Source organism: Meriones unguiculatus (genome assembly GCF_030254825.1).
Source record: "Meriones unguiculatus strain TT.TT164.6M chromosome 13 unlocalized genomic scaffold, Bangor_MerUng_6.1 Chr13_unordered_Scaffold_33, whole genome shotgun sequence".
Lineage (NCBI taxonomy): Eukaryota > Metazoa > Chordata > Mammalia > Rodentia > Muridae > Meriones > Meriones unguiculatus.
In genome coordinates, this window is record NW_026843645.1 from 3,466,357 (window position 1) to 3,482,043 (window position 15,687).

Below are 15,687 nucleotides of genomic sequence, written 5' to 3' on the forward strand. Positions count from 1 at the left end.
CCACACCAGCTCCTGCTCTTCAGCCTCCAGCACCACCACCACCTTGGGGTTGGCGGCCACACACTCACCATGTTGCCACTTTGGAACGCGCCTGAAATCCTCTCACAGGACTCAGACTCACAGCTGAGCTCAGACTACAGCACGCCAAACATTCAACACACCTCAGCTACCGATCTGAACTTGCAACATGGCGCCAGGAAGTACCTGCCTCTTCCTCTGAGTACAGGCCTCGTCTGGAAGTCCTGATTGGCCAGTGTGTCTTGAGCGACATGGGCACCTCCCCTAGGGTCACAGTGTACTGAAGAGACAAAGCATAGTGCTTCCTGGCCCAGGAGGAATGAATGCATATTTGCTAAATACAAAGAGCAATGAGAGCCTGGCTTAGAGAGGAACCTGACCCTGGAAAAATCTATGCTCCAGGCAGGGATCTTGGATCCATGACTTGAAATTTGAGCCCAGATGTGGAGGATCAGGGCCACACCTTTTCCAGATCTGCAGAGATTTCTTTGTCAGTAGACTTGTGCCTGTTGTCTAATAGCCTACCCTTCTGTCTTCCAGCATTCAGGAATCACTTCCCCTTCTCCTCCTCCTGAAATGAAGGTGGATAGCTTGATCAACCCATACTCAACTTGCAGTGGAGTAAACAATCTTCCCACATTTTGAAGGCTGCCCAAAATACTAACAATTTAGAAAGATTTCAGAAAACAAAATGAGATTGTTCTGTGACTTCACTCTGGGTTCTGCTAAACTGCAGCTACTTTTCCCCTGGTAGGTATCAGACAACCTTGGGAGAAAAACAGGAAACAGATGATACACAATTTGGATCAAGCATGTCTTACTCTGTGAGACTGTGAAAACAAACAAACAAGAAACTGGAAAAACACAGTGCTATCAGCAAAGGATGTGTAGGCGAACAGAACAGATAGACTGAATCTCTCTATGGATGTAGAAACTGGAACTATAAAAATTACCCACAGTTTCTGGTCCACCCAATCCAACAACCCCTGTCTGCAAATGGAAATTTGAAGAATCCAGTAGCCACTCAGACCATGTATCTGGATGTCTCAGTTGGTCTTCAGTAGATCCCACAATTCCAAAGAAGTAGGCTCTACTCCTAGTTCCAAAAAAATATGACCTTGATAGCCAGAGTTTGAGCAAGCAGAAAACAAGAAAGAGCTATCATCTCCAATAGACTTAAATGTGTACACTGCTATCAGAAATGTGATTTAGATGAAAGAGATAACTTTTCACCTCAAATAATCCAGATTAATCGCCAGGCAGTGGTGGTGCATGCCTTTAACTCCAGCAATCCAGAGACAGAGACAGGCAGATCTCTGTGACTGAAAGGCCCACCAGGTATACAGAGGGAGTCTGAAGACATGCATGGATACACAGAGAAACCCTTCCTTAAAAAAGCAAAACAAAAAAAAGATAAATATAAATAAAAACAAAATCAAGATTAAGGAAGGGGTTTCCTACTTCACAATACCCAACTGCTTGGGATTTAGTTAACAGAGTTAGCATAAGTAGTGACCCCTACAACCACCTTGGATGGTCTTACCCAACCTCTACCCAAATTTCTCCTGGGAAACAGTGATCCTCTTTGGGACACGATGATCAGTAACAATCAGGTTTTAAAAGAATCAAGATCGGATCAGAGTGAATCCTGTTGGCTAGGCTACAATTCACACCCCCTAATTATGAAGGGATTGGTTTAATTGAAAATTATACCATTGAAGCTGATTCCAGCAATGTCAAGGGCAGTGTGCTGGGACAGAACTGACTCTTCAATCAGTGTCAGGATAGGGAGTGTGTTTGGGACAGGTACCATCACCCAACTGGTATCTATGTAACTTTACCCTGAGTGTTCTGTCCTATCAGAGCAACACATACTTGAGTCCACCCAGCCAGGGATGGTGGGCTTGGGACACTGGGCTCACTTCTCACCTTTAGAGCAGCATTCTAAATAATGCCCAAGATTTTTGTATTCTTGTTAAACTGGTTCCATAGATTACACATCATTCAGAAGATAAAACAACTAATATCCATTTGGGAACGCCAGGAACACTGACTCAGTTCAACTGAAACCCATGTTCTCTGGCTCTGATCCTAGGTGCAGGCTTGGCTGTGGCAGGAATAGGAGTTGCCATTTAGAGGTTCAGAGTAAAAGTTGTAATGCTTTAAAGGCTGATTTAGACTGAGATATTCAATGCCTAGAAAATTCAACCTCTCAACATGAAAGAAGTGTTGATTCTTTGGCTGAAGGTGTTCTAAAAATAGAAGAGTGTTAGACCTTCTCTTTTTACACCAAGGGGGCTTATGTGTGGCCTTAGAAGAAGAATGTTGTTTTTCTGCCAATCACTCTGGAGTTATCAGGGAATCTTTAACTAAGGCGAACAGAAAGAGAGGATTCTAAAGGATGGTTTGAGTCTTGGTTTGATGCATTCCCCTGGCTGACAACTCTGATATCTACTCTCCTGGATCCTCTTTTTATTCTTGTAGTACTTTTTACCTTTGGCCCTTGCACCTTAAAGAAGCTTCTACAGTATATGAAGCAGAGATTGGGAACAATACATTTAACGGTTATGAGATCCAACTACCACAAATTGTGTGAAGGAGCCCATTATTGTTCATGAGAAGATTCTACTATAGGGGCAAATGAGAGAACAAGAGCAGAACTACTCTTTCTTGTTTTTCCAGATGCCATTTCGAATGGCCCTGTCCTTTAAGTGACCCAAGTTCTCCCACCAGGAACCCTTGTGTGTTTGCATCAGACTTGTGTTACTGGTGGTCTCTTGGGGAGGGTCTCAAGATATAGGCATAACACCAGCACACAATTAGCTGTAATCAAGAGGGCTCCAAGTCTGTACAACTTGGGCAGGCAGATAAATTTGATGATGTAACAAAGTCAACCAGCTGTTGTTGATTGTGAAGTAATGAAAGGCTCTTTGAGAAGTGCCTGAATACTTAAAGACAGGTGAAAAGGAGGCATTGATAAGACTTGTAGCAGTACAGAAACCAGCATGTTTGGGAATCCATGAGAAGAGCACTAAGAACAGTAGTAAATATTTGTTTCTTTGTTGTTTGTTTCTTGGAGTTGACTGGGCTTACAGATAAGCAGTGTGATGTGTGCACATCAAAACGGGAAACAGAGAGCTGCCTAGGCCCTTCAGAGAACAGAAGATTATGAGTTTCAGATATTAGACACTAAGGTATTTCACATGATTGTATTTTGGTTTGGGTTTCATCTTATTGTGATTTGATATTTCTTCCCTTTTAAGTAAAAATGGAAGGATACAATTTTGGGCTGGGATAATTTTATTATTTCAAATCGATAAATAATGGATATTATACACAAAGATGCTCACCTATTCTCTCTTTTTGAAGGTAAAAGTCTCAAATTCTGTAGTCTTTGGCAGTACAAAAGTTACTGTAATAAAGTTTATATACATGGCACACTTGAACATTAAAAAAAGTTTAATCAAGAAATGTGTTTTACAAATATATGTTAAATGGAAAGAGGAAAGCAACATATTCTTTACATGTAAGGGCTTTTTCCTTACATAATTTGAAGTCAATTCCTTAAATACATTGTTTACAACTTTTAAATAATGATATTTTTGCTAAAAATGAGCAATATAATTTACCTCAAATACCAAATGCATAACAGCTGAAAAATAGACACATTACAACATGGAAGGGAAATAATCTAACGTATAATGGCTGTGTAAAGAATTTCATTATTTCTCCATATTATTGGTTAAAATCTCCTTGATCTTGTCCACAAAGTAATTATGGTAATTGGATATAATGGATCACTTCTGTATACAACTGTAATGTTCAGGTAACATCTTTTCCCCAAGGGAATGGCTCAATCTTTCCAAAGCATATTTTATAAAAATTAACTCTATTCACTCAGAGTTATATGAAATTATAAGATTCTAATAAAACTTATAAATGCCTGTACCTTGTATTTCATACACAATCTATAAACGTTTTAAAAATTGTATGGCTTATACCTGCCTTGACACTGAAAAAGCTCATTTCTTTTATAATACTCATACATTTGTGTTATAGACCTTATGAACTGTGAGATCAGTGGATGGCTTTATTTTTTCTAGTAGTATCTTAGTCTCAGTTTCTTCTGACACTATTGGAAATTGCCACACCCACGCCAGTGTCGCCATAGTAGCATAAGCTACAGGGCGGGGGATATGATTTCCCCGGAAATAATGCCCCCTGGAAGGTCCCTGGCAAACTCATCCCACTTGGAAAAGAGACGTGTTCTGAGATTTCTATGCTTCTTCATTTGTGGCTCTGGGGCTGGAATAATGAATTCTTTGATCTTTCCCTGTGACACCTGAAACAGCACAACTAACTTTATAAAGAAATTTATTATTAGTAGATTGTTAAAGGCTTTAATAAAAATAAGTTTAAGGAAAGTAATGAATTAGATTTAGTATTAATAGGCATTAAGAATAGTAAAATAATAATAGGCTCCTTCTTAAGAAATAATAGCATGAGAGGTGCAGCTGGCGGGAGTTTCCCCCTCCCTTCAGTGCCTTGTTCTTAGAGAAGATCATAAATCTTGGGCAGGACATATGGGAGGAGGGTTAACAAAGGTGTAGTTAGATTTTGATATAGAGAAGGACTTTGGCAGGCATCTGACTTAGCTCCTGACTTTCCTCTTCATTGGTTAGCAATAATGAAACTATATTTGAGGTTTCTTTTCCTTTGTTTGCTCTGATCAAAAAGCTTTTAGGCCAAGATTATTTGTGGGTACTGCTTTATGTTTGATTGCATTTTGAGTTAAAATGTAAACTTTGTATTCTTGGTAAAAGTCTGAATGTTCTGGGAAGTATGCCAATTTTAAGGTGCCTTTTGTGAAATCATTATAAAAATACTAGCTTGATTTCAGTAAAGTTGCAGCAGAGTCAAAACCATCAAGGTGTCTCTGTCTGTCAATTCTTCGCCGAAACCGTGTCTTCCTGTCTAAAGCCTTGTTCTTCCACGGACGACGGGAGCCCGACTGGGCCGGTCCATGGCAGGAAATAGTAAAATCAATACTATGATTTGTTGGAAAACAATTTTCCCAACTAAAAAAGAGATATGTATTAAAGAACAACAGGAAAACAGAACACATAATTGATAGGATCAGAAATGATATCCCCCATTGAACATAATTATGGAAACACTAAATGTACATGGCTAAGAAACTACTGAATGCTACAAAGGAAGAAAAGCAAGGCTTCACCAATAGACTAACCAATGACCTTAACATAGGTATTCTGAAATATACAGGTGGAAGCAATTCTGTTTGCAGCACACAGTCTAGAACTCACATTTTCTCCACAGGGGCTTCCTAGACTCTGCTTCCCAAGAGGCTGAGTTTACAGACATGATTTACTATTCCTGGTTGTAAATGTAGTTTTGCCTTGATAAAAGTTCTTCCAGGTACCATTTAGAGTCACTCAAAGTTGTTGTCTTTCCTATCATTAGCTACACGTTAATTTTATATTCCGTTATAGGTTCAATTTTGTCATAGCTAATACACAATTATAATGATACCTGAGACTCTATTGGAGATAAACTCCTTTTTATTATCAAAGGCATTTATGAAATGTTTCTTCAAGATTAAACATATCATGCATTCCTGCTGCTGACTCACTCTTAGCAGTGTGGCAGAAAAATGATTCGATATGGAGTCAAATGGCTAGTGATAGAAGTATTGTTAGTTTATTGCAAAAACAAAGGACCCATGGAGCCTCCAAAGCCTAACTACTGTAAAGTTCCAGATTTCCATCCTGACTAGTGTTGGAGGCACATGATGATGAAAATTCTACAATCGTCTCTGGAACTCAATTCATATATTATACACAGTATATATAATATATGTGTCAAAAATAAATCAAAACAAACACATATCATATATCATGCAAGTCTGGTGTCCCCTGTTAGTAAAATTGGCATAGTACCCTGAAAGCTCAGTGAGAGCAGGAAGTTAATGAATGTCTCCATATTCTTTTATGCCACTAAAGCAGTAGTCACATGGCATTTACCTTTTTATCAAATAATTAGTAAAAATTTGGCTAATTCATGGTTGCTTCCATGGCGGTAAGGCTACCAGCCAAAATAGGATCAAAACACAGGATTCCATTGTGCTCAAGGTCAGTGTGGTGGTTTGAATAAGAATAGCTCTCAAGGCTCCTGTGTATGAATGCTTGACATGTTGGGAGTGGCAAGGTTGAGTAGTGTGGCCTTGTTGGAGAGGGTATGGCCTTGTGGGAGGAAGTGTGTCACTGGGAAGGTAGGATTTGACTTCTCATATGCACAAGCAGGCCTAGAGTGATTCTGCAGCTGACTGATCAAGATTTAGAACTGTCAGCTCCTTCTCCAGCCCCATCTCTGCCTGCCCACTGCCATGTTTCCCTCCATGGTAATCATGGACTAAACCTCTGCAAATGCAGCATGCTCCTATTCAATCTTTTTCCTTTCTATGTGCTTCCAAGATCACCACACGTTTTCATAGCAACAAAACCATAAGAAGAGTTAGCTCACCTTCAATGGATGGTAAGCTCAACACTCATTAGTCACATGGCCCTGTGGGATAAATGATTTAGATGAGTCCAGTCAGACTCCCTTTTCTTTATAAAAGCATGTTAGTTTGGCCTGGATACAGGAGGAGAAGATTTCTATGGCTGGGGAACAAAGGAAAGAATACTGTTGTCTCAATCAGAAATTGTCGAGTCCATATATCTTAGCACAGGAACTGCAACTGTGGAAGCAAAGCCTTGTCATCCAGAGGTTGTACCTCCTCAGTACACAGACACAAGAGGTTCCCTGACCCCACTGTATTGTGGTTGACTGTGACAGGGCTGAGTTCAGATGGATCTGGGAAATTTATATTGAGAGACCAAAAAGATTAAAAATTAGCAGCTATTATTAAGGGCTGAACTATGTGGGTGGAGAAGTCTGTTGATGCTTTTAGGGGAAGGACCGCCATACTGCATTCTTTCCCCACCTACTAGAGATAACAGTTGCTAGGAAACTGGCCCATCCCCCTAGGGAGGGACACCAGGTCAGTATGGTCTGGGGACCTTCCTATATCCAATCAATTCAAAATGTAACATTTTGACCAATAGATGCTTGCCAGGCAGGAATTGCCCCTGCCTTAGGGGCAGAATCTATAAATCACCCAACTAACCTGGGGCATCGTGCTCAGCTCCCACCACTTTGGCGGTGGGGCTGTGTGGGCCCGAGCTACAGCTTGTAATTTTCAATAAAAAGACCCTCATGTGTTTTGCAATGGAGTCGATTCCTGGAGATCTTTTGGGGGCTCGCGAGCTGGGTATGACAATATGAGCTGGGATTTAATACTTTGGGAAACACGGTTTCTGAAATAGTTTATCATAAGTAAAATATTGGCAGTTTGTGTGTGTGTATGTGTCACTTTTCCTCAGGAAAGCATTGTCATATGGCATTGAAGACAGTCAAAATTAACCACCCCAAGAGACTGCCATTAACTGCAGAGCTGACCTAAATGTTCCCATCTTTTTCTGTGGGGACTGGTCGGGAGGGAAACTACAGATAATGATACACACACAGAGGATAGAGACTTGAACCAAAGTCTGAAGCCTGGATTGGAACCTAAATTGGAAGCCTTGCAGTGTTCAATCTCTCCCTAGTCAGGGTAGGGGAGGTGAGATGAAGGAAGCCTGTCACACAGCAAGAGAGGAGTTGGCTGCCCTGTGCTAACAGGAAATGATTTTTCTCTTCAGTTTATCTGTTTCTACTTTCTTTTTCTCTAGAGCTATCTCTACCTTGGTGGCTCACCCATGTTGGTTTACATTTTGCTCAATGTCTTTTTATGAGATTTCTTGCACCCAAATTTCATATCAAACACATGTCTCAAACCTGAGATGACCCAATTACCAAAGCAGTACTTTTTGGTTATCTATAGCATTTCTTAATTTTGGTGTATGTACAGGTGGTTCCTGTTGCCCTGGTAATTTCCTTGGACGACAGTCACTGTAATATCTAGAGACCTGCACCCCAGGGGTTCGTTTACTCAGCTGGAGAATTGTTAAGGTACAAGACCATTACAGAAGCTGGTGGGAGGCATTTATCTTTAAAGGATGATTCAGGTGGTTCCTTAACTGACTTACCTTCTGAGACTAAAATATGAATTGCTACAAATAATTGCCCAGACAAGACTACCTTTTCTCTTCATCAGGAGGATGTGCTTGTAAAAAGGGAACTTTCCTAGTTGGGAGAAGAACAGTTTCTCAATAGCAAATGCACTTACTTTTATCCTAAAGAATGTGGTGACTGAATTTTTTTTCCTCCAAAATTTGTGGTCAGAGCTCACAATATCCTTCACAATGTGAGTATGAAAGGATCTGGTGCATATGGAAAGAAGGAGGAAGGGGAAGGAAGACATTGCTCCAGGGAAAGAAAGGTCACTGATCCTGGTCATCAAACAACTAGAAAACAGTCATGTTCCTGGGAAGGAAGTAGATTATGCTGAATGGAGGACATGTTGAGATTTGACTTCCATATGTTAAATACAAGTTTTACACTCTTTGAGAGAAAAGACTTAAGGTTGACATTTCTTTTTATATTTATTTTAATTTTTATATTCATTTTAATTCTCAATCACAGTCCTCTGTTTCCTCTCCTTCCTGTGCCTCACCCTATTTGTCCCTCCTCTTGTCCTCAATAAAGGGAGCCCTTTTCCACCTACGACACATCAATTCATATCAAGACTGAACTCCTCATCCTCAGGCCAGGCAAAGCAGCCTGGTAAAGATGAAGTAGTGAAAATCAGGTAATACAGTCTATGTCATAGATAGCACTTATTTCTTACAAGCATCTGTATGGCTGCATCTGTAGAAACCAGAGATTAACTGGAGAAGCATAGTAGGCTATTCTGATCTACCCCATGTCTGGAGAAAACTCTAGAGAGGGATGCCTCTCTATCTGGAAAAAAAGAATCTCAGTTCCTGGAAAGTTAGTAATCCATTTCTTGGCATATCTGTGTTTTTCAATTGTTGCTGTGTTAGCTTGTGGTTTTCCTACTGAGATGATTAAGATGGCTAATACATTGGTTTTAAATTGTTAAAAATTCTTATACCTTGTCTGTGTGTGCTCCTTAGCTTTAGCTATCAATGTTAAATAGCTTAGCATGATGTGAGGGAGTACCAACGGGGGTTCCTCAGATGACAATCTCTTGTGGCTATGTTTGTGGTTGAATACAGGTGTTGTGAATGCAGTGGTAAACTCCAGGCCCTGATGGTCGAAATTTATCTCAACATGTGGTGTGAGCTGGTTAAGAAAACATACATAGAAGTAGACAGTGACCTTGTAAAAGAACATAGCAAGAAACAGTGTTCCATCATAATTCATGCCTTCATTTCATAGCCTGTGTTTCTTTTCTGAGCTCCCTCAATGTTTGGGGCCTGCTAGCATCAGCCAAAGAAGCCAACTTATCACCTGAGTCATTTCCATTTAGTGGAGTTAATGACAGCAACAGAGAAGAAAGGAAGAACAAAATTTGTACCATCAAATTATGCTTGTCATTGTCAGAAAATCTGAATATTGTTGTTTTTATCAATACACAATATATAAGAAATCTAGATATAAAAAGCCACTTTATGCTTAACAAGGAGCTTAATATTGCATTCCAGGTAGTACTGAGAGAAGATAGTGGTGAGAGAAATAGAGGTCGTGGAGGTCAAGGTAAGGAGGATTCAGTGGAAAATAGACTCTGTAAATATTTGGCTAGAGAGGTTACATGATGATTTGAATGATGATGGCCCAATATGCTTATGTAATTGAAGGTTTGTTGCTCAGCTAATGGAACTGACTGAGGAAAATTAAGAGATAATAGCATCATTGGATGGGGTGTGTCACACTCTGATTTCTAAGTGTGGCCCCATTTCAAAAAGAACACGGTGAGAGGGACCACTTGGTGAAAGAGCTGTCACCACATACTCTTCTATTTTTTTGAGTTATGGGGCCACTTGAGGACACTGTGCTGGTGGAGTTCATGGAGATGTGTTCATGTGTGAATGTGTATGTGTGTGTGTGAGAAACAGAGAGAGAACAAGCAACCAAAGTGCCTACAACTGTGTTGAGCTCCTAGGATGATGTATGTGTTACAGGTATCTAAGTGCCCCCTGTCTGTGTGTGAATCCCTCAGTCAGGAGAACAGGGTGGCTGTGTCCATGGAAGATAGGATTCAGCATTATCTTTTGTGAAGGCCTGAGGGAGTTTTCCTAAACAACGAGCCATCTCGTTAGCCCTGAAAAAGCCACTTTTTAAAGCTTTGTATGTCTTTCATTTATTTGGATGTTTTGCATTCATGTGTCCCTGTGTCATACTTGGAAAAGCTAAGGAGAACATCAGATCCTTTTGGGATGCATTTACAGGTTATGCTTATCTAGCTTGTGATTCCTGAAATGGAACCTGTCTTCTATAACAACACCCAGTGCTAGTAACCCCCATGCCCTCTATAGCCAATTTTTATTTAAAGTTAATTTTACAGATGTTAATTAAAATATATCATTTCCCCTCTTCTTGTCCTTTCTCCATCCTATTCCAAATTCTTTCCTTTCAATGTCTTAAAAAAGAATATGTGAATAAGTATGGACCGATATACATAAAAAACTTACTGAGTCCATTTATATGGCTTGTGTGGGTAAGGGTTTGTGTGATTAACCCTTTATATAGGATATATAAATATGGAACTCATCACTGCCTGAGACAAATACTCCCACTTCCAAGAGTGTTCTAATCTTCAATGCCCAAAATGAGTCTGACTCTGAAGTGACCTGGGCTGTCTTGGACAGGAAACATTAGCAAGCAAGGGGTGGCATATTCCTTAGGTAACACACAGTGCTGGAATGGCCTGGAAGTTCTCGGGCTTATCCAATGGACATTGCTCTTATCCAATCAGTCTCCCTTTGGAATGTGGACCTCCCATTATACCATTGACCTTGGATATTTGCTTGGATGACATTGAAATCTTCAAGTTTCTGCCTCCTCTTTCTGAACACCCTGACTACAGGCCTGTGTTACCATGCCTGGCTTAGGCGGTTTTAACCTCCGTGATTTAATAGAATGTTGGGATGAGTGTAACACATAGATACACTTAACTATATTGAGAACTTATTTATGTCTGTGAGGATGGTTTTCACTATCTGTTGCATAACGATAGAACTCCAATATACTATGATGAGTATTAAAAACTCAATGATAAAGAAAAAAAATAATTTTCTTTGAAATTAAAGGAGAGGATTTCAAGACAATCAACTGCAATTGAAGAACACTTTCTTTCTAATACTGTAGTTAGGACCATAGCCTGTTTCCTAGCTACCTGACTGTTTGGACTCAGTGACTCATTCTCAATAATCCCATTGAAAGAACTAAGTTATCGAGGTAGACAATGCCCAAATATCCTCTAGACACTAGGGAGGCAAGGTAAGCAGATCTAGTATGTACACTAAGTTCCAGGAGAGCCTGAGAATCATACTGAGACTATTCGTTCAACCAAAAAAAAAGAGAGAGAGAACAATGTTTGAAAATAAAATTATTTTTAATTATTTATTTATCACATTTTGTATCCTGGCTGTATACCTTTCCATCTCCACTCATTCCCACCCACCCTCTCCATTTCCCCCTGTGCACCTTCCCTAGTCCTCTGATAGGGGGTTAAGGAAAAAAGAGAACATAATGGTTAAAACACAAATTATTAATTAAAACTGGAAACATATTAATATATTTATTCAGTGTTACTAATTTTGACCATTGATGAATACATAGGTTATACTTTATCTTTCTTCCCACAGGTGAAATTTGCTAATTGAAGACATGATAAAGCATTTAAATGCAGGCTTGTTGAAAACAGTTCACAGAGGGTTCTCATACCCTAAGGAATAGAGCTATGGAAGCTCCCATGCAGGAGACATAAGTGTAGGCAAAGAGAAGTGTGTGTAGAGAGAGGGAGAGAGAACAGAGAGAAAAAAGACAGGAAGAGAAGAAACACAGAAAGAAAGACGGAGAGAAGAAAAGCATATAGAAGAAAAAAAAATCTGGCTCTACAGGGAAGAGCCGCGTGGAGAGGGCAAGCCCATTCTACTGGACTGGAAAGTTAAGGGTAGTGGTAGGGTATGTCAATCATGCCCTTTAGAATGTAGGGACTGAGGGATGCTTTCAAAGAGGTAACTCAGAAGCTTGTCATGGGTGTGAGGCACTACATATGATAAGTAAGTCATCCTTTAGGTTTAATAGGTTTACATAGAAGAACAGAGATGCACACAACTAAGTAATCTCACCATGCCATATATTAAAAACTTCTCATCTATAAATTCCTCCCCAATTCTCAGATTATTTCTTTCCTGCAAGATATTCACATGACATAATGTTATTGAGCAGAAAATATCTCATCTAGGGGCATAGGTCTATTCAACAATGACATTCCTGAGGAGAATGGAATTTCATGGAGTCCATTGATTGACTAGATGTCAACCTAATAGAGATATAGGAATGTTTATTCAGAATATTGTTATTCCTGCCAGGTAGAGATGTTACAGGGATGACAGAGTTGGGACTGAGGAGATTTAAAGTCTTATTTGAGACCACCAAGTGGCCACCTGCATGGTATTCTGACTGACACTTACAGGTATCTGAAAAGACAAGGAAACAGTGGAAGAACTGGAGAATTGACCCACCACAGCTGAGTAGATACAGAGAATACAATAGAAGGCAGCTTGTCCTCACATACAACCCAAGAATTAATTGCTCTCTGGGACTTTAATCCTTTCTTTAACATACAAATTTCCTTCCTTTATAGTTCGTCCAGGCTCCACAGGTCTGTAAATGCCTGATTTCTCAAGCCTTCTGTTGACTTCTGTTTGAATCTCAGGATCCCCAGACAACAATCTCTACAACATATGGAGTCTTCACCACTCAGGGCTCCTAACTGAATGTTTGCATGCATTAGGGAAGCAGAATACAATTCACTTCAGAAAAGTTGTCTTCATGCCTTCAAGTTTTTTCTCTCCTTACATTAGGCATAATCTCAAGAAGGGGTACACCTGACACATGTCTTGTGGACTCCCATTGCTGCCTATGTGAGATAAACTCAGTTTGTGGCTTTGGAAATGTGGTCAAGCACTTTTTAAACACGTGTACTTTCAGATTCTGGCCTGAATTTTTGGATACTTCCATACTGAATTTTGGATCCAAAACCATTTTTGGATACTTCCATATTTTTTGTGAAGATATTGGATTAGAAACTTCTTTCAGCACCAAGACTAAGTTACTTTTTATGCTCTCAATCTTCTCTTTCTTCTGGGTCATCAGGGCTGAGTTAAAGATGAATTTAGGATTAACTTGTCACACCTAAAAATGCTATTCAAGACACATTTATGGGACTAAATACATGACTCAGTGCCTAGGAGAACTGGCTGCACACTCTCATTTTCAAACAAATTTTATCCTTCAAATTGCCCTGAATCCCTCAATTATTACATGACAGTATGTTCACAATGTAAAAAGAAGACTATATTTTATTGATGTAATATCTCAACTAATCTAATTTGAGTATCAGGGAAACAGTGCTGTAGGAAAAGATTTTGGTGTCCAAAGCTGGCAATCAGTCCTCAGTCATCATATTAAGATGGCCAAAGGAGATCCAACAAACTCGTCTCCCACTCTATACATATCAGTCATGGCTTAAAAGCCCATAATCACCTTACACACACACATGAAGTGTTTCTTTTTAAGTCCATATTCTTGCTGTTACTTTATCTATAACCTTTATATTACATATTTCCTATAGAATACAGTACTTTTAGATGAAATGACATGGCTAATTTGGAGGAACATATGGATTCACAGAACATCCAATTTTATGTATATATTCATATCACATCAAGCTATGTATTGAGATGCAGTTGATGGATGATTAGACCACTTCATTATATCTCTAGGATACTTGAAAACACAAAGCTTTGAGTTAACAAAATGAACACATTCATAGGTTTTTCTTCAGTATGTTTCATTCATGAAAGTGAAGTCTATAGAAGTTTCAAAGGCTTCATCACAGTGAATATATTCATAATTTTTTTTTCTCTTGAGTATGATTTATTTTATGGCTTTGAAAATTTGTGACATGCAAAGGCTTTACTAGTTATATTCATATCTTTTCACTCCAGTATGAAATCTTTCATGCCTTCAGAGATGACATCAATGTTCAGAGGCTTTACCACACTGCTTATATTCTTAGGGTTTCTCTCCAGTATGTGTTCTTTTATGTCCTTGAAGACTACTGGATTGTGAAAAGGATTTACCACGTTGATTACCTTCATAATGTTTCTCTCCAGTATGAAGTCTTTCATGCCTCTGGAGATTGCTACAATGTACAAAGGCTTTACCACATTGATTACATTCATAGGGTTTCTCTCAAGTATGTGTTATTTTATGCGTTTGGAGATGTCCGTGTTGTGAAAAGGCTTTCCCACACTGATTACATTTGTAGGGTTTCTCTCCACTATGTGTTCTTTTATGTATTTGAAGACTACTGGGGTTTGAAAAGGCTTTACCACACTGAATACATTCACAGGGTTTCTTTGCAGTATGAATACTTTCATGCCTCTGGAGACCACTACAAAATGCAAAGGCTTTACCACATTGATTACATTCATACAATTTCTCTCTAGTATGTGTTCTTTTATGCTTTTTGAGATTTCCGTGTTATGAGAAGGCTTTCCCACACTGATTACATTCATAGGGTTTGGCTCCAGTATGAATCCTTTCATGTCTCTGGAGGTTGCACCAACGTGCAAAGGCTTTACCACATTGATTACATTCATGGGGTTTCTCTCCAGTATGTATTCTTTTATGCGTTTGGAGATGTCCATGTTGAGAAAAGACTTTCCCACACTGATCACATTCATAGGGTTTGGCTCCAGTATGTATTCTTTCATGCTTTTGTAGATTACTGAGTTGTGAAAAGGCTTTACCACAATGAATACATGCATAGGGTTTCACTCCAGTATGAAGTCTTTTATGCCTCTGGAGACTGTTACAATGTGCAAAGGCTTCACCACATTCATTACATTCATAGGGTTTCTCTCCAGTATGTATTCTTTTATGCTCTTGGAGATTTCCTTTTTTTGAAAAGGCTTTTCCACACTGATTACATTCGTAGGGTTTCTCTCCAGTATGTGTTCTTTTATGTACTTGGAGACTACTGAGGTGTGAAAAGGCTTTCCCACACTGATTACATTCGTAGGGTTTCTCTCCAGTATGTGTTCTTTTATGCGTCTGGAGATGTCCATATTGTGAAAAGGCTTTCCCACACTGATTACATTCATAGGGTTTCTCTCCAGTATGTGTTCTTTTATGCAGGTGGAGACCACTGGGTTGTGAAAAGGCTTTCCCACACTGATTACATTCATAGGGTTTCTCTCCAGTATGTGTTCTTTTATGCAGTTGGAGACTACTGGGTTGTGAAAAGGCTTTCCCACACTGATTACATTCATAGGGTTTCTCTCCAGTATGTGTTCTTTTATGCAGTTGCAGACTACTGGGATTGGAAAAGGCTTTACCACACTGTTTACATTCATAGGGTTTCTCATGAACATGTATTCTTTTCTTTCTGCAAAGAAAATTCAGATATGT

General features: G+C 39.3%; 1 pseudogene; it reads right to left on the reverse strand.

Annotated features, from left to right (window-relative positions):
• Window positions 1-14,286: 14,286 nt before the first annotated feature.
• Window positions 14,287-15,687, reverse strand: part of LOC132650759 (zinc finger protein 431-like) — a 145,326-nt pseudogene continuing 143,925 nt past the window's right edge.